Genomic DNA, 26,272 nt, shown 5'->3' on the forward strand with positions numbered 1-26,272 from the left:
CAAAATTGTGAGATGGAAATAATATTTTTATGCATCGACAGAACATGTAAAACATTAGTCAATTTAAAGGAAGAGGTAGAAGAATAAGGGAGAGTTGTGGAACCAGAGTTGGAGATAGGGAGACCCGAGCCATCACCGATGACAATCTCATCAGTACCATCATAAGGTGAGTGAAGGGAGAGGTTTGCTAAGTCGGTTGTGACGTGGTGAGATGCACCAATGTCTAGGAGCCATGGGGAGGGGAGGGCCTGAGTTGTAAGGGTGGTGGGATGGGCTTGGGGCGTGGCTGGTGGAGGGGTTTGGGCAGCAGGAGTGCGTGGATAGGGTGGCACACGGATGTCCGGATAGAGGGACTTGAATATGGGGCAGTAAGACAAGGTGTGGCCTTGAACATGACACCATTGACACTTACCACGGAACGGGTTTTTAGGGTTTTGGTTGGAGGTAGGCGAGGTTTGGTTGAGAGCAGAGGTTTGGTTGGGGACAGAAGTACGAAAGGTAGAGGTGTGAGGGGCAGCGGAGTTGCGGGTGTAAGTTGGGTGGGCCGTGGGAGTAAAGGTGGAGGTTTGAGCGGTTTCAGTTTGTTGGAGCACGAGTTCTTGACGGATTAATTTTTCATGAAAGTCAGGAAAGGTAATTGGTGTGTCTCGGGCATTGACGGCGTCAATGACCGATTGGTAGGTAGATGGTAATCCGTCAATTATGTAATCAGTGATGTCCTCTTGGGAGAGAACTTCACCGAGTAGGGCAAGGTCGTCAACAATGGTTTTGATTTTGTTCATGTAATCAGTGATAGAAAGGGTGCCTTTTGTGGTGTGTTTAAGTTTGTGACGGAGTTGCTTTATGTGACCTCGAGATGGACGCGCATAAGACGATGCGAGAGCATCCCAGGCTTGTTGGGTGGTGTGGTCACGGTTGAGGAGAGGACTGACGGAGGCTGTGAGGGTACTTGCCACGGCACCAAAGAGAAGCCTGTCTTGCCGGAACCATGTACTATAAGCCGGGTTAGGAACCGAGGGTCTGTCTTTTTCAGTTAGGATTTTAGGAGGAGGTGCACTGCCATCGATGAATGAGGATAGTCCATATCCTTGAAGGAGAGTCTCAAGTTGTAGACTCTATTGACGATAATTGGAACCATCAAATTTGGCGACGGAGTGCACATTGAGGAGCACAAGCGGTTTGCTTGGCTCGGGTTCGTTTGGAATAGTTGAGCCTGGCATTAGGCGTTTGAAAGTGGGAAGAAATTAGGGTTGGATCGGAGAGACCTTTCTCCTGATACCATGTAAGATTGATAAAATTGTATTGAAATTGTGTTGACTACAATAGGTATAATACAATGTTTATATAGCAAGTACATAACCATAAGATCCTAAGTAAGAGGAATTAGTTGCCTAAAGTTAGCCTAAGAATAAGATAAGTAGATAAAAATCTTGACTAAATATTAACAGAATAATTGATGACAATTATTCTCCAATATATACTGCACAACAAGAAAAAATTTTATCAAATTCCTGTCACAACCTACAAGAGCTTATACCCATAAATCATAATTGCATGTGTTTGTCTCCTAGTTGGTTATTATTATTCCTTTGGTGGGCTTTTTTTTGGAACGGAGATAATTTTATAAGAGTAAAGAGCTCAAAATAAGAATTTGGTTTTGCTTATATTAGGAGCTCAAAATAATAACAATCTTTTTTTTGGAGTAAATTATCAATTACACCCACGCTTAATCCGCTATTTTACATTTACTCCCATGTCAATTTTTTTTTTAAAATTACACCCAAATTAATTGCTCAGGTTATAAATTGCACTCAACCCCATTTTCCGGCGAAAAAAAATATGAAATGACAATTTTGCCCCCGAGTCTATTAGTCTGATTTTGCGACTTTGAGTTACTTCCCCAATTTCCTTTTCTCAACCTAATTTCTCCCTAATATTTCCTCAATTTTCCCCAAATATTTCCCTCAATATCCGTCATAATAATCAAGCAATTGAAGAAGATGAAGAACCAAATGAAAACCTAATTAAACTATTTACTAAAGAACAATTAATCATGATGGCTCGGGAAGCACGCAGCGGAAGTTAGCAGATACAACTAATCACTGAAGAAAAATTAATCAACGGCTATGTATTTGCCTACTGTATTTGTGTATCTAACACTTGGATGTTGTACGCAAGTTAGCAGATATGGATAAAACTCTTTATTCATGGATTAAAATGCTGCAGTTGGGGCAGTGAGTGGGAGTAGTGGGACATAGCCTGGTTTGTTGACGCCGGTTGGGGAATTTCAGACGGAGTAGAGAAGAGAATGAAAGAGATGGAAAAGGGGGGAAACAAGTCAAACAAAGTATTTAATAAAAGAACAAGGGTAAAATCGTCATAAATTTAATATTTTAAACAAAAAAAATAAATTTTGACGGAAAATTGGCCTGAAAATGGTATTGGGTGCAAAATGTAACCTGAGCAAATAATTTGGGTGTAATTTAAAAAAAAAATTTGACGTGGGAGTAAATGTAAAAAAGTGAATTATGCGTGGGTGTAATTGATAATTTACTCTTTTTTTTATTACCAGTATTATTTTCTATAAGATGTGAATTTTATATTTAATCTATTGGATTATTTGGTTTTTCTTCTAATTTAGGAGCCTTGCCTCAACGTTTTGAACAAGGCCTCCAAAATCTGTATGACAGACCTGCTTTTAAAGCTACGTAATAATTCAAAAACTTGAAATGAAACTGAATCAAGCAAAGAATAAAAAAAATATGGCCATAACCCACCTGCTTTTAATAGCATTGTTCCCAGGTACTTGACTCTCGTTACCATCTCCCAAGTTTCTATCCGATCAAACAAGGGTCCAAACAAACGAGACGCAGTTGCCTTAAGTAGTGGGACATTCTTGCATAGGTCGTAGAACCCAATAACAACAGTAGCAACTGAAATGACCACATACAAAGCTCTTGCAAGAGGACACATCCATGGTCGATAAACATGGCAAAAGACAGGGTATGATTGAAGAAATATAACCCAAGATGGAAGACCAGATTCCAAGAGACTCGAGAACGCAGTCGACATGACTATGTCTCTTAATTTATAAGGAAGGTCTCTGTCATTGAATCTAAATAAAAGTAACACGTCTTTGTATTCAGTAGATTCAATGTTAATCGCATTATGATTTAATGGGTTGTCAATTCCTTTGGGGAGAGTAGTTTCTGAGAAGGTACCAAACTCACTCCGAGAATTGTCAGATCTTGTGACCTTTCTTCTTTTATAAGGTTCATTAGAAGGTGGCGGAGTACGCAAGATTTTAAGTCGTCTTCAACTGCTTCAAGAGATCACTCAAATCAATTGGAGCCCCAAAAGATGAATCATTTTCCACAAGAGCATCATAAAAGCATAAAGTTTCTTCATCCGAGAAATCTTCTTCAGCGTCAAAAAAAATGTCATCTGCAGAAGTTTTAAATTCTTGTAGTCATGAGATATCTGGAAATCTAGGTAGCACAGACACTCCTCCTAAGTAGCCGTCCCGTGTCCGACACCCGACACTCGTCGGACACCTGCCTAAACATGATACAGTTTAGACGAGCAATAAAATGTCAAAAGAGATTGATTAGAAGATGGGTTTGGCTGAAAAATGATAATTAGTTATAGTCAAGGTCAAAGTTTACCTTCACTTATTTAAATTTAATATCAAATACATTAAAAAAATAAAATCATTCGTTATTTATAACCATAAAATATATATTTTATTAAATTTAAATAGCGTGTCCCGTGTCCTAAATTTCATGGGATGCCGTATCACGTGTCCGTGTCGTGTCTGTGTCCGTTTTGGTGCTACCTAGCTGGAAATTGATATCTAGAAGTATTATAGACTAAGAAGTAAATATAACACTATCAACCACTTAGACCTAGGTGTTTCCATAATAATAAGATATATGTTCGATCACTAAATTAGCTGGTAAAAAATAAAATCTCAACTGGCAGTGTAAGTAAAGAATCATCATTACTTCAAGAGATACACTGTCAGTTGAGATTATGATCACTAATGCTTTTGAAGAGCACAAACGGTTGGGAGATGAGGCCGAATTGGCTCAAAGAATAATATTTGAAGGGATTGCTAAAAGGCAAGAGGAGTCTTATACTTGGTAACAACAACACGCCAAGGCTTGGGCGGAGAATCAAGCAATGTGGCAAAGCCAAAACGAGTGGCGAGAGCAAGTGAGCCACCAATTTGGGGTGCAAAACGAAAGGCACCACCCATATCTTGAAGATTCATACCATGATGCTCAAGCCCAAGAAGACTCCTTTGGCCTCATTCAAGGCCTATTTGGCATGACTCTCCAACAACATGAACCAACTTACCAACCCGCCATTAATGAAACCCAAGTTGATGACACCTACATTAGGGCCAAGAAAGAAAGAGAAAGAAGAGAAAAAAGAAGAGGCAACCGGGGGGTATATGAGCAAGGTGAAGGCTCGGGCCCCTCCAACCAAAACCTTTGAAGAATTTGGCACTCCTCCACATTGAGGACAATGTGAGATTTAAGTGTGGGGGAGTGAGTAATTGTAATATATGTAAATTGCTTCCTTTTGTCAATGCAAGAAAAAAAAGTAAAAAAAAAAAAAAAAAAAAAAATCCCGGCTAGATGAAAACCCACAAGGGTGGGCACCTAAGGCAAGATTGGGAAGGTGGCCGAGGACGGAATGAAAACCCGAAAGGGCGTTCCGGGCAAAATGAAAAATTGATTTGCGAGCTACCATGAGAGGAAAGGAAAAGCTAAGGTGAAAACCCGAAAGGGCACCTTAGGCAAAATGAGGGATTTTCAACAAAAAAATGGAAAAATTGAAAAAGTAACACCAAAAATATGAAGGGACAAGAAGGGAGTGATAAGGAGGGTCTTGGAAGGAGGCTAGGTCTAGGATTTAATTTATTTTGAGTCACAAAAACTTGTCCCAAATTGGTGGATTTTCGATTTGGCTACTTGTGTTGTTGATGCTTAATAGAGTTTGGCCAACCAAGTAGCACAACTATCATTGTATGGAGTGATAAGGGGGTGATATAAGTGGAGTAATTTGATGATTTAGGAGGTTGATTAGACCACTTTGCTATCACCTTGGGATAAGGTGAGAGTGGTCATCTCTTGATAGGGGATATAAGAAGGGTGGTTGTGATGTTAATGAGTCGGAGTTGAAGATGTGTTGTGTCTTGTTTGAGGGAGATATAAGGTGGGGGAGCGAGTGAAGAAATTGTGTCAAATTTGAGTCAAGTTCTTTTCTTTTTAATTGGTGGTTGTGTAAGAGGGAGATATAAGAAGGAAGAGGAAAGGGAAGAGTGATCATTCACCCCTACACTCTCTTGTAGACTACATACTTGCTTATTTCGGGTTTTGCTCGGGACTAGCAAAAGTCTAAGTGTGGGGGAGTTTGATAGTAGTGTTTTGTGTCGGTCTAAGAGGGTGATCTTATCACCCTCGTGTCTTTTAATATGGGTCTTTAAGTATGCTTTTCCTAGTATTTGGTAATCGGGTATGATGTGGTAACTTGTGTGTTTTACCTCGGTTTGACAATTGATCTTAATGCACGGAACCCAAGAGTCAAAGAGGACCTTTCAAAGGTCAAGACAAGGCACAAGCGGCTCACATGTAGCCTAAAATCCAGCTGGGAGAAGTAGGAGTGAAGATTAGAAGAAATGAGAACATTTGAAGAGGCCTAGCTCTTAGAAATTAGAAGTCCAAAAATGCGATTGCGCAGGCAAGAACAATTCTGGCGCAGGCTGCGCAGCTCTGTTTTACGGGGCTTCTAATCTTCTTTTGGGCTTCTTAAGTGGAAATCTTTTTAGGTTTTCGTGAAGCCCTATATATACCCAAGAGTTTGAAGACCTAAATCATCATCTACCATCCTATCATCTCATCTAATCTCATATTTAGGGTTTTAAGCTTGTAATAATTTAGAAGACAATTTTCATTCAAGTTGTAATCTTTCCTTATTGTTTTGGGTTATGAAGACTATGGAAGGCTAAATCCTTCCTTGCTTGGTGTAATTCATCCAAAGTTTCCAACTTTGGTATTGTAAGACTCTTTTAATCTCTTCTTATTTATCTAATGATCTTTCCTTATGCTTAATTCTTATGTTAAGTAGATGAATGTTAGAATTGATCGCTCTTGCATCTTGTTTACCCAACTAATGCAAATTCTAGAGAAATGGTTTAATCTATCTAGGATTATTTGGAGCAAGTTTGTTATATGTTGATTTGGTTTAAAGGATTTATGCAATAAGTAGGAAATTTCATATCTTTTCTCATTTGTATGGTTTAATCTTATGGGAATTGATCCTAACTTCTTGTCTTGGCACAACTCTTAATGCTCATGTTTGATTTGCACTCATTGTTTAATGAATTGTTGATTAAACTTGGAGGATATACATGGATGGTTTAATTTGTGTATGTTAACATCTTGACTTGAAAGTATTGGGTTGATAATAAGAGGAGAGTTATAAAAGAGTCAAACTTTACTATTGTTGGTTACAAAGGAAGAATTGCACCAAGTCCTCTTAAATATTGAATCATCTTTGTTATATTGCTTGTTAGACTAAGATTGCAATTTTACTTTGTTTCATGTTACCAATCAACTAAAAACCCCCCCTTTATCTATGTTCATCTATTGTTGGTCATTGTTGATAACCATTGTTTGTTTATAACCTTGTCTTTAGTAGTCAATAGTTTACAATTCAAGTTTTTAGCTTAAAAGTCCTTCTCTTGGACCGACCCTTACTTGCACTATATTGCTTTATTCATTAGAGTAATCTAGAGTATAGTTTGGCTTATAAATTATTAATTTGGTAGTTTAATTCTAGCATTTAACGACTTAGTTTTATTCTCTATCAAATTTTGGCGCCGTTGCCGGGGAAGGGCAACATAGCTAGAACTTGAGTTTGTGAATTTATGCTTAGTTGTTTTTATACTCCTCTTGTTGTTTTAAGTAAGTGGAAGTTCTAATTTGTTTTGTGTAGTGTCAAGGTTTATGTTTAATTCCCCACAAGGTGGTGAATTTACTCCCGTTGAAGAGGATTCATTCGGAGCATACTCTTGGTTATTTACGAACCCGTGGTATCAAAGACCACCTAGGGAAGCCGAAGTTGAAGAAGAACCACTTTCGGTAGACCCTATTGAAGTACAATATCCTAAAATGGCAAACGATAATAGAACCATTCGGGAGATAAGGGCAAGAAACTATGATGAACAACCATTATGCATCACATACCCTCATTTGGGAGCCAATGCCAACTTTGAACTCAAGGGTTTCTTCATTCACAACTTACCCAAATTCCATGGGTAAGCGGGGAATGATCCTAACCGGCACTTATCGGAGTTTCACATGATGTGTGAAGGAGCCATTCCAAATGGGGTGAAGGAGGACCAATTCAAGCTTCGCGTCTTTCCGTTTTCCTTGTTGGATGCGGCAAAGGATTGGCTTTTCTATCTTACTCCGGGGTCCATAAGTACTTGGAAGGAAATTAAAGCGGCCTTCCTTGAGAAATTCTATCCCGACTCACGCCACAACCGTGCAAAAAAGGCAATTACCACAATAGAGCAAGACCATGGGGAAACCATGTATGAATATTGGGAAAGATTTAAGAGGTTGGTGGCTCAACGCCCATACCATGGGTTGAGTGAGTATGACCTTCTTGTTAACTTTTAAGAAGGTTTAGGCCAATAAGATCAAAGGATGGTCAATTCCGCTACCGGGGGAGGTTTGGAGAATTATTCCATAGCGGATGCTAAGGAAATAATTGAGAGGCTTGCCTCAACCACAAGAAATTATGGTAGAAGTCAAAAGAGGATCAAGAAATGTATCTTCAATGGGAACCTCCTCCTCATCTACTCAAAATCTTGAGCAAAGTGTGAATGACCTAACTCACCTAGTGAAGAACATGATGGTGAACAATCCAAACAAAGATGGGGGTCAAAGGAATCAAGTGGAATGCAACTATTACCAAGGTCCTCATTTGGAGGAAGCCCATTATGATTGAAGTAGGAATTGGGGTGGAAAATGTAAGTGCAATGGGTTATGGGAATTACAATGCTAGGAATCCTTCCGGGGGAGGATATTATAATTATGACCCTAGCGGCAGCACTTACAATGTTGGGAGTAGAGACAATCCTCGACTTGGTTGGGGTGGTGACACCTCAAAGAGCTTTGTGAATGGCCAATTCAACCACTTGAGGGACCAAAATTCCCGACAAGGTCAAGGTTCAAATTCTCAAGGAAATAGGAATGGAAATTTCAACAACCAAGGTCGAAACCAAAACCAAGGTCAATCATCCCAATTTGGCAATCAAGGTAACAACACCAATTCTCAAAAGGAACCAAGTGTTCAAGACTTGCTTAAGAATATTTTGCAAGAGCAAGTTAAAACAAACAAGAGGTTTGACAAGATTGAAGCCGTCAAGGGTGTTAGTGATGCCAAGGTTGCCAACCTTGAGGTCCAACTTGGACAAATTGCCCAAGAACTTGCCAAGCAAAACCAAAGGAATTCCAATTCTATTCCCTCCACTATATTTCCTCCTAGGAAAAATGCTAGTGCTATGACATTGAGGAAGGGGAGAACTTTAAAATCCCCTCCAAAGAAGAAGACAAGGGGTAAGTCACAAGAAAGGGTCATTGAGATTGAAGAGCAAATTGAAGAAGAGCTTGTGGTTGAACAAGAGAAAGGGACATCTTCAAAAGCTAATGAGGAAGAAGAAAAGAGTTCTTTGAGCATTGACAAAGGAAAGAAAGGAAGCACCAACACAAAGGATCAACTTGAAGAGATTGAAAAAGAATATGAATCGGAGGTACCATTTTCAAGTGCCCTCACAAATCCCAAGAAGTTTGATAAAGACTCCGATCTTTATGAAACTTTTAGGAAATGTGAGGTCAACATCCCTCTTTTTACTATCATCAAAACCGTTCCTAGGTATGCAAAGTTTCTCAAATAACTTTTCACCCCTAAACGAAAGCCAAGAAAAAGAGTTGAAAGAGTCACGGTTAGTAGGCATGTCTCGGCAATTTTCAAACGAAATCTTCCCAAAAAGTGTGATGATTCGGGCATGCTAACTGTACCGTGCTCAATTGGAGGCAAAGCTTTTGCTAGAGCTATGCTAGACTCGGGGTCCTCTATTAATGTTATGCCTTATTCCATTTATGAGACCTTAGAATTGTCTCCCTTGTCTAAGACCAATGTTGTGATCCAATTGGCGGACCGCTCTATAATTCACCCCAAAGGTCTTGTAGAAGATGTGTTGGTAGAGGTCGATAAATTCATGTTTTCGGCCGATTTTTATATTTTGGACATGGAGCCGGACTCCAAGGCTACACCCCTTTTGCTAGGGAGGCCTTTCATGAGAACCTCCAAAACCAAACTTGACATGCATGATGGAAATTTGACCATGGAATTTGAAGGAAAAATTTTGAAGTATAATGTGTATGAGACAATGAAAAAGACCGATGATTTGAGTTTTTGCTAATTTCTTGATAAAATTGAACCTTTGGCAAATCAAGTTTACCAATTGAGTCATAGGGACCCACTTGAAGTGGCCCTTACTAACGATGTCAAGAAGGAAGGGTTGCGGTTTTTGTTGTCTCATGATGTGCAGGAAAATATAGAGGCATTGGAGAAGGAAGAACCATTAGAAGAATCTAAGGAAGAAAAAGAAATGAGAGAAATTGAGGAGGAAATGTCGAGCCCAGGCGCAGCCTGCGCAAGCCCTAGGCACAGCCTGCGCAACTCACCAGTGTAGCCTGCGCAGTTCCCAGCTCCACAAAATCATGTTTTTCTTCCTCTTCTTATGACTACCAATCTAAATTCCTTCCTCTAGAGGCCTCCCTTGAAAGACCACTCCCATCCATTATAAAGCCACCCACCCCTAATCTAAAACCACTCCCCAACCACTTGAAGTACGTTTTTCTTGGGGAAAACAACACTCTACCCCTCATAATTTAAAACCAACTTGAGGGCGATCAAGAAAAGAGATTGGTGGATGTATTGCACAAGTACAAGGAAGCTTTTGGGTGGAGCATTGCGGATCTTAAGGGGATAAGCCCAAGCGTATGCATGGACAAGATCCGGTTGGAAGGGGAAGCAAAGCCGGTTCGGCTAGGGCATGCAGAGTACGGATCGGGTATTTGATCCAAAGTGCTAGTTCGGATCGGATATCCATATTAAAAATCCTGAAGTTAGATATCCAATATCCAAACCAAATGTTTCGGATATCCAATGTTCGGGTATCCAAAACAATCGGATCGGATGCGGATATCCATACTTTAGAATTTACTTGAAAATTAAGTTTGAAACACGATTATATTCATAGTCATGCATGTTGATTTTCTTTAGTATTCTTATTCCAATATTCTCGACATAAAATTTAAGTATCACCTAGATATTTTCTCGAATATTTTTAAACACTAATTAAGTTGTTGTATCAAATAAAATTTTATTTTCTCGAAATTATACTAGAAAACTATAGTTTCGGATCGGATCGGATGTCCAAATGTTTTAATTCTAATATCCATATCCAAACCAAAACCAAAGATTTTGGATCAGATATCTAAACCAAACTTAACTTTTGGATCAGATATCCAAACATTCGGATCAGATTCGGATCGGATATCGGATCAGTTTGGATAATCGGATTTTTTGCTCTGCCCTAGGTTCGGCAACCACAAAGAAGATTGAATCCACCAATGATGGAAGTGGTGAAAGAAGAGATCATCAAACTACTCCAAATGGGAATCATCGACCCCATTAGCGATTCTCAATGGGTAAGTCCCACTCAATGTGTACCTAAAAAAGGTGGTGTGACGGTAATCGAGGGTAAAGAAGGAGCTTTAATTCCCACCCGGATTCAAACCGGGTGGAGATTTTGCATCGATTATCGCCGCCTAAATGCCGTGACATTCAAAGATCATTTCCCTTTACCCTTTCTAGACCAAATGCTAGAGAGGCTAGGGGGAAAGGAATTCTATTGTTTCTTGGACGGATACTCCGGGTACTTTCAAATTCCCATACACCCGGAGGATCAATGCAAGACAACATTCACATGCCCTTTCGGAACATATGCATACCGAAGGATGCCCTTCAGTTTGTGTAATGTTCCGGGTACATTTCAACGATGTATGGTGAGTCTTTTCTCGGATCTTGTAGAAAGAGTCTTAGAGGTTTTCATGGACGACTTCACCATCCATGGAGACAATTTTGAAGCTTGATTGGACCACCTAACTATGGTCCTATCACGATGCACAGAGTCACACCTTGTGTTGAATTCCGAGAAATGTCACTTTATGGTTAAAAGCGGCATCGTGTTAGGTCACATAGTCTCAAAGAGAGGGATTGAGGTGGATGTGGCTAAGGTTGAAGTAATAAAAACCTTGCCATATCCCACTAATACTCGGGAGATAAGGTCATTCCTAGGACACGCGTGCTTCTACCGTCGATTTATTAAGGATTTCTCCAAGATTGCTTACCCCTTGTGCAAGCTTTTGCACAAGGATGTGGAGTTTGTTTTTGATGATGCTTGTAGGTTGGCATTCGATTCTTTGAAGGAAAAGCTTGTGACGGCCCCGATAATTCAAGCTCCAAGATGGGACCTCTCTTTTGAAATCATGACCGATGCTAGCGATTACGCCCTTGGCGCGGTTTTAGGCCAAAGTGAAGGGAAGGTTGCTCATGTAATACAATATGCTTCTTCACTTTTGAATGATGCTCAACGGAACTACACCACCACGGAAAAGGAATTCTTGGCGGTGGTGTATGCCATTTAAAATTTTCGGGCTTATCTCTTGGGTGCCAAGGTCGTCATTTATACTGACCACAAGTCTATAAGACAACTTGTAGACAAGAAGGACACCAAACCAAGGCTAATTAGATGGGTTCTTTTGTTGAGTGAGTTCGATATCGAGATCAAGGACAAGCAAGGAAGTGCTAATGTGGTAGCTGACCATTTGAGTAGGCTTCACATCAATGAGGATCTAGTGAAGACCATGGGAGTAGTGGACGGTAGCTTACCACTTGAATCTCTATATTCTATGAAGGCCGTTGCGCCTTGGTATGCTAACCTTGTCAACTATATGGTAACAAAGAAGTTTCCAACCTCACTCTCATCAAGTCAAAGGAATAGGATAAAGGCCGATTCTAGATTCTACATATGGGATGAACCATACCTATGGAAGATGTGACAAGATCAAGTCATTCGGCGTTGTGTACCGGATGTAGAGATTCCATCCATCCTCAAACATTGCCACGAGTACGCTTATGGGGGTCACTTTGGGCCTCATAGAACGGCACGGAAGATCCTAGAGTGCGGGTTCTATTTTTTTTATTTTTATTTTTTTTTTGATTAGGTAAGAAAACTAGGTTGATCCTCTAGGGTAGGACCAACCTATCTCATCCTTTCGAATGAGGGAGGTAAGTTGAAGCCACCGGCTATCAAACCACCTTGAAAGAGTTAGACATGAATGTCCAATCAAGCCATGAAGTCGAAGAACCTTGTTGGCTTCACGAAAGCAATGTTTAATTATCACTTCATCGAAAAAATGAAGGTCTAATTTCACATCCTTGATAATACTAGAAATTTCCCACGGAATTTGCCAAGTACCTCGAATCGAGTTAATAACACATAAGTTATCACCCTCCACAATTAACTTTGAGATTCCTAAGTATTTAGCTACTAAAATACCTTCTTTTAAAGCAAGTGCTTCCGCAACAAGGATTCTATTGGCCAAAGTTGTTCAAAGATGCTCACACTTTCGTCAATACTTGTGATAGATGCCAACGTTTTGGCAACATCTCACGTAGAAACGAAATGCCCCAACAACCGATGCTTTATTTGGGGGTTTTCGATGTGTGGGGAATAGACTTAATGGGGGCCTTCCCTAATTATTATGGATACCTCTACATCCTCTTGGCGGTTGATTACGTGTCTAAGTGGGTTGAAGCCATTCCCACGAAATGTGATGATGCAAAGACGGTGAAAGCATTTGTCAAGAGCAACATATTTTCAAGGTTCGGCTTCCCGAAGGCCATTGTTAGTGATAAGAAACTCATTTTTGCAACAAGGTGATCTCAACCTTACTTCAAAAATATGGTGTGCTTCACAAGGTTTCTACGGCCTATCACCCCCAAAAAAACGGCCAAGCGGAAGTCTCTAACCGGAAGATTAAGCATATCTTGGAAAGAACGGTCAATCCCGACCGAAAAGATTGGAGCAAGAGGCTAGAAGATGCTCTATGGGCTAATAGAACGGCTTCTAAGACCCCAATCGACATGTCTCCATATAAGCTAATTTATGGGAAGGGATGCCACCTTCCCGTAGAAGTTGAACACAAAGCCTATTGGGCAATCAAAGCTCTCAATCAAAATGTCGATGAGGCGGGATTGCACTGAAAGCTTCAAATTCAAGAATTGGAAGAGCTTAGGCACAATGCCTATGCCAATGCTAGCATTTACAAGGAAAAGGCTCGGTCTTAGCATGACAAGATGGTGACAAGAAGGGTTTTTGAAGAGGGACAAGATGTATTGGTTTTTCAAAGTCGTCTCAAGAACTTTCCCGGCAAGCTAAGGTCAAAGTGGTATGGGCCTTACAAAGTCAAGAATGTCTTTCCACATGGAGCGGTGGAGGTAGAAGACCTGGCCTCGGGAAAAGTGATAAAGGTCAATGGGCAAAGGTTGAAGCATTACTTCAAAGGAATCGAGTTACAAGGTGAAGAGGATCTTCTTTTAGAAGATCCAATTTACAAAGATTAAATCTCCAACAATGACTACATTGAGCCATCGACATTAAATTACGGCAAATTTATAAATATTCTATCCCAATTTAATTGCTTTTTTTATTTCTGCAATTTATTTCCTTGCATGTTAATTTTGTTTAATTAATTTAATTTGCATTGACATGTAAAAAGCACTTGAGGTTTGTTAAATGATGTAGTGATTTACAAGAACCCTCTTGGAAGGCGTGCCGAAGAGGAGATGAGAGCCGGGTTTTATAGACAAGTTCATTATAGGAAGCCTTGAAGAGGGATCAAGGGATAAAGGAGCCAAAATTTGGCTAAGTATAGAATTTTTAATATAAAGAAACAAGGAGCAAAACTGCGAGGCTCAGCGCAGCCTGCGCAGAAGGCTTGCGCAGCTGCGCACGATTGCGCATGCAACCCCAAATTTTGCGCAGCCTGCGCAGGTCGGTTTGCTCGCTCCTTTACCTTTCCCAATCACGTCTTATTCATTCATTCTATACCAACTTCTTCATCGTCTAAAACCCCAAATCTTCCTCTCATTCATTCAAACACTCATCAAATCATCCTATATCATCAACAAACCTCAACTACCTTCACCAAATTCTTTACCAAGTTCATCTTTGCTATCAAAAACACATTCAAACCTCCAAATTTCTGACAAAAATCCCCCAATCTCCCAAGAACCCTAAAATTTTCTGGGTTAAATTGAAGCTTTCTCAAGTGGATTTCTGGGTCACAAAGGGGTTTTTATGCAACATCCTTCTTCATTCAAGCAAGTTTGAGAATTTTCGGGAAGGTATAACAACTTTCCTCCACTCTCTTTGTTTTCAATTTGTTTAATTCAATTTACATTGTTTAGTTGAGTTAAATCCTTGCTTGTGATTGGTTATTGGGGATTGTTGGCAATTATTTTCTGTTAGGGAAGGAACAATTCAACAAAACTACCTTAAACAACCAAGTTTGTGCTAGTGCACATAAGGTGTTTGTTGAATTGCCCAATAGAAAATTTTTCAGATTTTGGTTGTTTTAAGTGATTTTTGAAACTTTTGTAAGAAAGAAAAATGGTTTTTGGACTTGCAAAGGGGAAGTCAAAGAAGAGGGGTGAGTCCTCAACCCAAGTACAATCCGATGCACCACCACCACCACCTAAGACTTTTCGGGGGGATGAAGGGTTAACCACACAAGCGAAAAATTTCTTCAAGTTCCTTGAGAGTAAATCCTTGCCTATATCAAAATTCCTTCACCCGGGGACCTTGAGGGATATGGGTATCTATGACCAAACCCTTGCCTTCCTCACCAAGGTAGGACTTGAGAGGTACATGAACCTTCAACCACATACTTACCCCGCCTATACCTTAGAGTTCCTATCTACCGTCCAAATCACGGGGGAAAGGGAGAGTGCTAGGGTGAATTTCCGGTTGAACAAAATATGGCACACTCTAACCTTCGAGAGGGTGAGGGAGATCTTAAGAGTGACTAGGCCACCCTCCTCCATTAACCCACCGGGAACGGCCTTGAATGATACTTGGTGTGCACTCACGGGAAAAACTCACATGACAAATAATGACAAAACCTCCGCCATCACAAACCCCCCCATCCGAATTCTTACACGGATGATATCTTGTTTCTTCTTTTCGATGGGGGAATCCACAAAGCTAAATGATGGGGTCCGTGAGTGCATTTGGCGGATGTTGTCCGAGGGGGAGGGGGTTCCAGATTGGGCCAAGCTTTTTGTGGTAAGTGCGTCGAAGCATAGAGAAAAGAAGGGGAGTATAAATTGTGGGGGTTTGGTCACTCTTTTTGTGGCTAGCTTGGTTGGTGATATTCCCGATGAACAACCTAGGGTGTGGGGGAACAATCTTTACAATGAAGCGGGGTTGGTGGAGATCCATATGATCTACGCCGTGGACACGGTTCCATGGAGTTGCTATTGGTTGGGGGAGGGGGGTGTGCAATACATGAGGCTACCAATGAATGGCCCCCTTCCAAGCGGGTTGAGAGTCCGCGATTTCTTTTGTCCCGCCGAGACAAAACTCCCCAACCCACCCCCACAAAGAATGCGCAAAAGAAGAGCGATTGAACCATCCCATGGCCCCCAACAAATGGAAGAAAGAGAGGTTGAGATTATTGAGGGGGGATTTCATGCTACCCCACATATTCCTTCGTCCTACCAACCGCCTCAAGACACCCCTATGTATGAGGCCGGGGGTTCCTCCACTCCGACTTTGGAACCATGGCAACATCAAATGTTCCAATACTTTGAGGATACCCGGGGGACTTTGAAGGAGATTAGTGGGAGGGTTGAGAGCTCCCATTTTTGGCAACAACAACAAGGGCCAACATTGGAGAGTTTGGAACAATTTCGTAATTCGTAATGCTTTTGAAGAGCACAAACGGTTGGGAGATAAGGCCGAATTGGCTCAAAGAATAATGCTTGAAGGGATTGCTAAAAGGCAAGAGGAGTCTTATACTTGGCAACAACAACACGCCAAGGCTTGGGCGGAGAATCAAGCAATGTGGAAAAGCCAAAACGAGTGGCGAGAGCAAGTGAGCCACCAATTTGGGGTGCAAAACGAAAGGCACCACCAATATCTTGAAGATTCATACCATGATGCTCAAGCCCAAGAAGACTCATTTGGCCTCATTCAAGGCCTATTTGGCATGACTCTCCACCAACATGAACCAACTTACCCACCCACCATAATGAAACCCAAGTTGATGAGGCCTACATTAGGGCCAAGAAAGAAAGAGAAAGAAGAGAAAAAAGAAGAGGCAACCGGGGGGGCATATGAGCAAGGTGAGGGCTCGGGCCCCTCCAACCAAAACCTTTGAAGAATTTGGCACTCCTCCACATTGAGGACAATGTGATATTTAAGTGTGGGGGAGTGAGTAATTGTAATATATGTAAATTGCTTCCTTTTGTCAATGCAAGGAAACAAAAAGTAAAAAAAAAAAAAAAAAAATCTCGACTAGGTGAAAACCCACAAGGGTGGGCACCTAAGGCAAGATTGGGAAGGTGGCCGACGACGGAATGAAAACCCGAAAGGGCGTTCCGGGCAAAATGAAAAATTGAGTTGCGAGCCACCATGAGAGGAAAGGAAAAGCTAAGGTGAAAACCCGAAAGGGCACCTTAGGCAAAATGAGGGATTTTCAACAAAAAAATGGAAAAATTGAAAAAGTAACACCAAAAATATGAAGGGACAAGAAGGGAGTGATAAGGAGGGTCTTGGAAGGAGGCTAGGTCTAGGATTTAATTTATTTTGAGTCACAAAAACTTGTCCCAAATTGGTGGATTTTCGATTTGGCTACTTGTGTTGTTGATGCTTAATAGAGTTTGGCCAACCAAGTAGCACAACTATCATTGTATGGAGTGATAAGGGGGTGATATAAGTGGAGTAATTTGATGATTTAGGAAGTTGATTAGACCACTTTGCTATCACCTTGGGATAAGGTGAGAGTGGTCATCTCTTGATAGGGGATATAAGAAGGGTGGTTGTGATATTAATGAGTCGGATTTGAAGATGTGTTGTGTCTTGTTTGAGGGAGATATGAGGCGGGGGAGCGAGTGAAGAGTTTGTGTCAAATTTGAGTCAAGTTCTTTTCTTTTTAAATGGTGGTTGTGTAAGAGGGAGATATAAGAAGGAAGAGGAAAGGGAAGAGTGATCATTCACCCCTACACTCTCTTGTAGACTGCATACTTGCTTATTTCGAGTTTTGCTCGGGACTAGCAAAAGTCTAAGTGTGGGGGAGTTTGATAGTAGTGTTTTGTGTCGGTCTAAGAAGATGATCTTATCACCCTCGTGTCTTTTAATATGGGTCTTTAAGTATGCTTTTCCTAGTATTTGGTAATCGGGTATGATGTGGTAACTTGTGTGTTTTACCTCGGTTTGACAATTGATCTTAATGCACGGAACCCGAGAGTCAAAGAGGACCTTTCAAAGGTCAAGACAAGGCACAAGCGGCTCACATGTAGCCTAAAATCCAGCTGGGAGAAGTAGGAGTGAAGATTAGAAGAAATGAGAACATTTGAAGAGGTCTAGCTCTTGGAAATTAGAAGTCCAAAAATGCGAGCCTAGGCGCAGGCTGCGCAGTTGCGCACGATTGCGCAGGCAAGAACAATTCTGGCGCAGGCTGCGCAGCCTGCGTAGCTCTGTTTTACGGGGCTTCTAATCTTCTTTTGGGCTTCTTAAGTGGAAATCTTTTTAGGTTTTCGTGAAGCCCTATATATATACCCAAGAGTTTGAAGACCTAAATCATCATCTACCATCCTATCATCTCATCTAATCTCATATTTAGGGTTTTAAGCTTGTAATAATTTAGAAGACAATTTTCGTTCAAGTTGTAATCTTTCCTTATTGTTTTGGGTTATGAAGACTATGGAAGGCTAAATCCTTCCTTGCTTGGTGTAATTCATCCAAAGTTTCCAACTTTGATATTGTAAGACTCTTTTAATCTCTTCTTATTTATCTAATGATCTTTCCTTATGCTTAATTCTTATGTTGAGTAGATGAATGTTATAATTGATCACTCTTGCATCTTGTTTACCCAACTAATACAAATTCTAGAGAAATGGTTTAATCTATCTAGGATTATTTGGAGGAAGCTTGTTGTATGTTGATTTGGTTTAAAGGATTCATACAATAAGTAGGAAATTTCATGTCTTTTCTCATTTGTATGGTTTAATCTTATGGGAATTGATCCTAGCTTCTTGTCTTGGCACAACTCTTAATGCTCATGTTTGATTTGCACTCATGGTTTAATGAATTGTTGATTAAACTTGGAGGATATACATGGATAGTTTAATTTGTGTATGTTAACATCTTGACTTGAAAGTATTGGGTTGATAATCAGAGGAGACTTATAAAAGAGTCAAACTTTACTATTGTTGGTTACAAAGTAAGAATTGCACCAAGTCCTCTTAAATATTGAATCATCTTACGCACCAAGTGTTTGTTAAATTGCTTGTTAGACTAAGATTGCAACTTTACTTTGTTTCATGTTACCAATCAACTCAAACCCCCCCTTTATCTATGTTCATCGATTGTTGGTCATTGTTGATAACCATTGTTTGTTTATAACCTTGTCTCTAGTAGTCAATAGTTTACAATTCAAGTTTTTAGCTTAAAAGTCCTCTCTTGGGACCGACCCTTAGTTGCACTATATTGCTTTATTCATTAGAGTAATCTAGAGTATAATTTGGCTTATAAATTGTTAATTTGGTAGTTTAATTCTAGCATTTAACGACCTAGTTTTATTCTCTATCACTTGGTACTTTGAAATGGGAGGGGAGGTCCTCTATTTATAGAGCTTCTCCTCCTTCTCTTACATCCTAAGAAGGCTCTAAAATAGGACATTCTAGAGTGTCCTAGACATGGAACTCTCTAGAGTTCCTTACCACTTATACACATGTTTAAAAAGTTCTAGGTTGTTCTACATAAATCTAGAACATACATGACTCTACTCTTCTAGACTATTCTAGTTGTTTCTACATTATTTTAGCACATTCCAGATAAATCTAGAACATTTCCGGAAACTTCTAGAACCTACTAAAAGTCTCATACTTCAACAAATTTAAACAGTAATCGTTACATTCCACCGTTTCAGATATTATATGAATGCGGACAGTGTCGTACTCACACAATCGCACATGCTAAAAAAATCAAGTTACACCTGCCGACTGAATTAATAATTAGCCACTCAAAGAATGTCAAATCTGTTTAAAGAATCCATAGGCTTTACACAACCGTACTCATCAGTACAGACCACAAGTCACAAGTCAGATTGTCCTTTTTTTAAAGAGGACTCAAGAGCAATAAAAACCCACATTTCAGCATAGTATAATATATGGTTCTCTAACCGATAAAATGCCATGGCTAAACAAGTTACCTACAGTGGCAAGCAGATAATCGCTCAGGACATTCTGCTCATGATCTGTCCCTGAAAACCAGGAAGACATACTGTCGACAGCTTCCATTATACTGTCAAATTCCCATCGTCTCATAAACTTGGATTCTAAAGCCATAGATGTATCAGTCTGTAGATGTATGACGACAAGTCAACAAAGGGTAAATTATACGCAAAAGTGCCTTCTAATGAGAAAATAGAAGAAAGAGTACCTGAAGTTCATTTAGATAATTCATGCCACGGATATCAGCCCACACAACTTCAAATATAATTAAACCAAATAAAGTCCTGTGAAGTTTATGGTTTAGCTGCAATGAGTACTTGAGCTTCTTAACTGGTAGCAGTGACCTCTTTGTGATAACGTAGCAGCATCAATCAGCGTGAACCATCTTTCAGAAAATTTGGATTTACTAGATTTTGCACATTTGCTATAAGGGTTTTTTAATGTGTGCCTTCAGGGCACACGTTAGAAAAACCCTTGCTATAATTAGTTCCTCTGTATTCAGCCTTTTTTCTATTTTCTCTTTACCGGCCTTTTTAACTTTCCAAGCTCTATTATTTGCAAAAGGGGACAACCTAGACTGCACCAAAAGAAGAAAAAAGGAAACCATAAAGTCCATGACTATTAATACAATGGAGCATGATGTCATCAACTTGAATTACCTTGGTAACCATCAATTGCCACTAGTGTGCTGGACGCGATCCCAGACCTTCGAGCCATGGCCTATTGTCCAGTAATATATAGAACTTATTGCTTTCAGTAGCCAGAAAAAGGCTGAGATGGGAAAGATATGACTGCAAGTCCCTCCGATGTACCGGGAAGAACCAGTTAATGCAAAGAAGAAGGTAACATCCGGTGTCCTAGCCGATTGATTTATCAAACTGACTCAAGGTATACTAACTATTTTAGGACTTTAAACTTACGATGGGACAAACTAGAAGAATATTAATGAGATTCACAAAAGTTTATTTTATGCTGTAATTTTCAGTGTCAACTCAAGAAAGGTAAACCCATAATATTTACCCAATGGCCTACGTTTGTTATCTTATAAACTTTCCTTTACATTTGACTCACATCTGCAGCAAAAGATTGGCAACGAGTGGCCCACAGATAACAGGAGCCAAAATTTTCACCCTGCTAGTTAACAATTTCATACGAAGTCCATAAAGATTGACAACGTAATCTATCGGTGGAGAGTAACCCAAGAAAGAAACCATGATAGTTATCTACTTATCTCCCATTGCTTCTGATCACACATAACTCTATAACAATTCAACCATGCACTGTTTGTTGTTTGGGGATCGGTTGTCCTGGCCTAAAATTGTGGCTGGGCAAGACTGGCAACCTTCAGAACCTTTGTAACTCGGTCAACATGAAATTTATTAACTCCAAGGTCCACATTTAGAATTTTAAACAAAATGGAAATTAAAAGGGTTTTAGAAGTTTAAATAAAGCACAAGTTACAAGATCCACATCCAGATAGCCAAACAAAACAAGCTGACGAGACATCAGAGCAGGCAAATGCACTAACAGCTATACTGCACCTGCGTTCTGTGTCGATTATTTTCACCTTCCTGCTAATTCCATATGATCAACGTCTTAAGAAACTCTCTCTTCCATGCAACTAAAATACCAATTAAAAGAGGCTAGTGCCTAGCTCTTCCGTACCAAATTCATTGCCTATGACATTCGAGTTCCTATGATGCTTGAAATCGGGCTTCCTCAGTGCTAAAAACAGGAAGCACCACTACAATTAGTGGTCGATGAGTTATTAACTACTTATGTTTAAATAAAATTACAATATTGAATAATATTATTTCTTTATCTAAATTAAAAGAAATAAAAAATAAAACAGAAAATCAATATCAATCATCTAATTATTAAAAATTTGCATAAGATATCTTTGATATATACAAGACAGGGTAGGAGTCTAATAATTAAAAATTGCATAAGATAATACGGAGCATTTGATAACACCCGAGATTAAAAAAAAGGAACGTTGATCAATTTTGCTAATAGTATTTGAAGAGGAATAGTCTACCTCAATTCTCTATAAAAGAAGTTTGGTGCTTTTGATACCATTGCATATCTATCCTATTTTTCTGTTTATTATGTTTGTTACTTTTGTTGTTGTATGGTGATTTTGCATTTGGATCGCTTCCTTCCGATTACCGTAGTTAAAGTTCTTTATTCTCTTTGCTTCTAATGTACTAATTTTCCATGATCATTGACTTCAATTTATTTCTAGTAAACTGAAATCAAATACAGAGATGCAATTTTAAGGTATAACCGTACTGTACTATGAAATTCATACGGTATTAGTATTTTCCAAAATGGATTGAGACTTACTCCATATTATTGATTATTGATTATTAATTTCCTTGATGAGATGTAATTTGGATAGCTTCTCGATTTTGATTATTTATTATTGGTGCAATTTTTTTCAATTGTTTTTCTATGGTGCATTTTTCTTATTACACTCGCTTATGTTTGAGGTCCTAATATGTATTTTGGGGTTTTCACGTCATTTGTAGGTTTATACGTTACGTTAACTACAGTCTATATGAAAAGGTTGGTCTATTTAAAGACGACTAAGGTGAATATGTGGTGGCTATGCACTTGGTTTAATTTAGTGTTCCAGCTTCTTACACTTTTCACTACACTTATTTGAATAGTTTGAAACTTTAAAATATATGGTTGTACAACGAAAAACATGTTAAAACGAGCTACAACCTTCTCAAAGTCATTTGATAAAGGTAACCGGTTTTTTTTAACTTAATTATTGCTGCGCTCCTTCTCAGTCAATAATAGTTATTTATGTGAGTTGTGATTTTACGCGAGTAAAATTTTAAATAAAAATAACCGTTGATTAGAACAAAGGGAGTAGTTTGTTACTACTAGATCCGTAATTTAATTATAAGTAAATCAATTAATAAATGAGATTTAAATAGGATAAAATCATGTCAAAATTAGCATTCAAAAGTTAGATTCTAACTTGGTGTCCACACATATTCAAGGCTTCAAGAACTCTAATACGGAATATGTGAAAACTAAAAACAAAAAGATAATCAGGTCAAAAGCCTTATTCTTACGTAGAATTCTTCACATGATTCGTATATTATATAGAATTCTTACAATATGATAATGCGAGACTTATATGGGGAGAAATTAATAGTGTAAGGTATATATTGTTTAATCGTGTGACTTAATTTTAGGATCCATGAGTACTTGGGGAATAGTCATCGCATCCCAATATGTTGGTACAGTTTCGGATCGAGACAGTTTGATAAGATTTCATTTAAAATACCGTCATTTTACAGACAACACTTTAAAGAGATTGAGTGATAAATATGGAGAAATAGCTATGCAACAGTGCAACACAACCAATTTATGAGAATACACTTATTAGTAGGTAGGATTATATTAACAAGTTAAGACAGTTGTGTTCATGCCACCATAAATTCTGCATAACGTCGAATAAAACTGTTCAGAGTTTCAGAGCGCTACTTCCATTAGGATTGGCGAAACTGTATTTATGTAAAAGTAGGTTTTTGTGTTTTTTGCAAAGGTGTCTCATTTTAAAATTATTATTTAAGACCTAATCCTATCTTTATTAATTCAGGAGCATTTACTAAATGGAGAGAGAGCCACGTCATATATATACAACATTTTTTTTTTGGAAATTCAATTTTTGGTGGGTCCCACTAGTGTGCAAAAGAATTTATTTCTTAAAAATGTTCTGTCAATACAAAAATGCTACAATATCTGGCTTAGAGATAATTTTATGAAATAATTATATAAAATCGGAATGAATAAATTAATTACATATAATCGGAATGAATTACATAATTAATAATAAAAGTACATAATTACAAATGAGAATGCAAAAAAAAAAATTCATCAAAAAACATTCATTCCGACCCAAATACATACCCGTGCAATTTTACACGGGTTTAAAACTAGTTATAAACAACACAATAGAAGACAATAAAAAAATAATATTAAAAAAACTACTTAACTACATAAGAATTCTCACTTAAGAATTGCTCACACGGACATGAATGTTTATAAATTTATTACTCTACCTTTGAGAATGAGAAATTACTATTTGTATGCGATAATAAAAAATTTATGAACATGATAAATTACATAAACGTTTAACTACACTAAATAATATGGTGACATGTGACTAATATAGGCTGCCTTAATATATACAAGGCTTACAATGTTGAATCAAATGAACTAATTGTCTTTTGAGGTAACCACATCTTAAAATCAAAAATCATGCATACTTTATTTCACATCCTAATTCTAGATATAGGAATTGTAACAGGATCGAAATTACAAAGTATCATTTTTTTCATAGAACATGAAATACATATAATCGACATACTTTGTGCAAAAAATGTATGATTAGTGCATAACTTGATTTATTAGATTGGTAACCATATCTTAAAAAAAAAATTACAATTACATATGACAAGAAAGATGGAAAAGAAATTAAAGCTATCATAAATTGTCTAAATCGAAGCACTAAAAGCAAATCAAAGTGATATAGTTAGTGATGTACTGAGCTTAAAATTACGAACTAAAGTGTTCATAAGTTGTCTAAATAAAAAAAGCTTTGGAACAAGATTTGGAAAGTACCGGTACTTCCGCGTATCAAGGTGTTCTTCTGGCAATTGTGTAACGAAGCTATTGCTACTAAGCATAACTTAGCTCGTCGGATCAATGGGGTTGATGGGTTTTGTCCTGTTTGCTCTTATGCCGCGGAGACATGCTTACATGTTATCCGAGGGTGTGACTGGGTTGGGGGAGTATGGGATGGGTTAGGGTTGGATACGATGAGGGAAATCGATTATGATAATGTGAGGGAGTGGGGTGAGGCGATGATGAGGGAGGGGACTACGGAGGATTGTGTGACTCTAATGACTGGGTGCTGGGCGATATGGGAGGCGAGGAATAAGTTGATATTTGAAGGGTGCAATGTGAGTGTGCGGGTTGTGTTGAGTAGGGTAACGGAGCTAATAGAGGAGATGCATGAGGCGGACTCATCGGTGGAAGAGGGAATTGATATAGTGCCCGGTGGGATGGTGGGAAGATGGGAGCGGCCGAGGGAGGGGTGGTGTAAAGTAAATGTGGATGCGGGGTTTGTAAGTGGAAAGGGGTCGGGATTGGGTGTGGTATGTCGAGATGTAGGGGGTGCTGTGAAGTGGTGCGTGGCATTGCAGACGACGATGGAGAAGGAGCCGAAGATACATGAAGCTGAAGCGATTCTTTTGGGGTTGTCTGAAGCTCGAAGGCATGGCATTGCACGGGTGATAATCGAGAGTGACTGTTTGAATGTGATTCAAGACTTGAAGAAGAGGAGCACCGGCAGGAGCGACATTTTTCTTATTTATGATGATATTTACGAGTTATGTTTAGCTTTTGAGAATGTTGAGTTTTTATTTGTTAGACGTCAGTTTAATGGTGTGGCCCATGAGTTAGCTCATATGCAACCATGGCAGATAGGGAGAAGAATATGGTATGAGGATATGCCTCGTAACATTTATGATCTCGTTTCTCATGATTTAGTTAATATATCTTAAAGCCCTTGTGGTTTTATTTCAAAAAAAAAAAAAAAGTCCAACGAAGGCTTGGCCATTTAGTAGAATAGTTGTTAACCTATTTATATGTAGGGAGTTTTTTTCTTTTTTTTTTTCTTTTTTTGCGCTTTATAAAGAGTTTAATTTTTACGAGTACTCTTTGAGCGACATTAATTAGAGACTTTAAGCTAAGCTTTCGCAAGTTAGGTAAAACAAAAAATAATATATACAACTTCGGGTAAAAAATAGATAAAATAATTTGACAAATTTATACGGGCTAAAGTTATAAGAAATAATAAACGGAAACCTAACCGGGATTATTAATCAACATCATGAGATATACTTTAAAGCCACTGCTGTGATATAACCCGGGCAACGCCCGAGCTTGAAATCTAATACTTTTCTAAAGTGTAGGTAATTTTTTCATAATCATTACAATTTACACAAACACACAAGCATTCATTCTCTCATAATCTATCTGCAGATCTTACTCCTTCAACTTGTAGATAAAAGTTCTACAATTCACACAGCAATACCTTACAAACAATTTTACGCCCTTCATCCAGTTCATTTATTTACCTTTTTTTATCCTCGGTAAGGTTATTTAATCAAAGGTAAACAAACAATTGAGACGGAGGGAGCATCTCAGATGAAGGTAAATAAAACTCACCCAACTTGTAAACTGGTTAAAGGAACACAGCAGCCATTATCATCATTTCCCATCACAATTTCATCCCAAAACACTGCCAAAATTTACTAGGTAAATTAAACCCCTAAGCCCAAAAAAAAAAAAAAAAAATCTCAATTAGACCCGAGGAAGTAGCAAATAAGCCTCATACGTTTGACACTATTGCAAATTACCCCCACAACTTTCGATTGGTGCAAATTAACCCATAAGTTATACATCATGTGCAATTAAGCTCAACTTTAGATTTTTAGGCCATTTTCTCACCGGAAAAAATTGACATGGCGCCGGAAAGATGACGGGGACTGAGTTAGATAATTAAAAAAAAAAC

General features: G+C 38.8%; 1 pseudogene; it reads right to left on the reverse strand.

The window, feature by feature from the left end:
• Nucleotides 1–3,304: 3,304 nt before the first annotated feature.
• On the reverse strand, nucleotides 3,305–25,979 carry LOC141632057 (uncharacterized; annotated as a pseudogene).
• Nucleotides 25,980–26,272: the final 293 nt, after the last annotated feature.

The sequence above is a fragment of the Silene latifolia genome, chromosome Y (assembly GCF_048544455.1).
Source record: "Silene latifolia isolate original U9 population chromosome Y, ASM4854445v1, whole genome shotgun sequence".
NCBI classification, from domain to species: Eukaryota; Viridiplantae; Streptophyta; class Magnoliopsida; order Caryophyllales; family Caryophyllaceae; genus Silene; species Silene latifolia.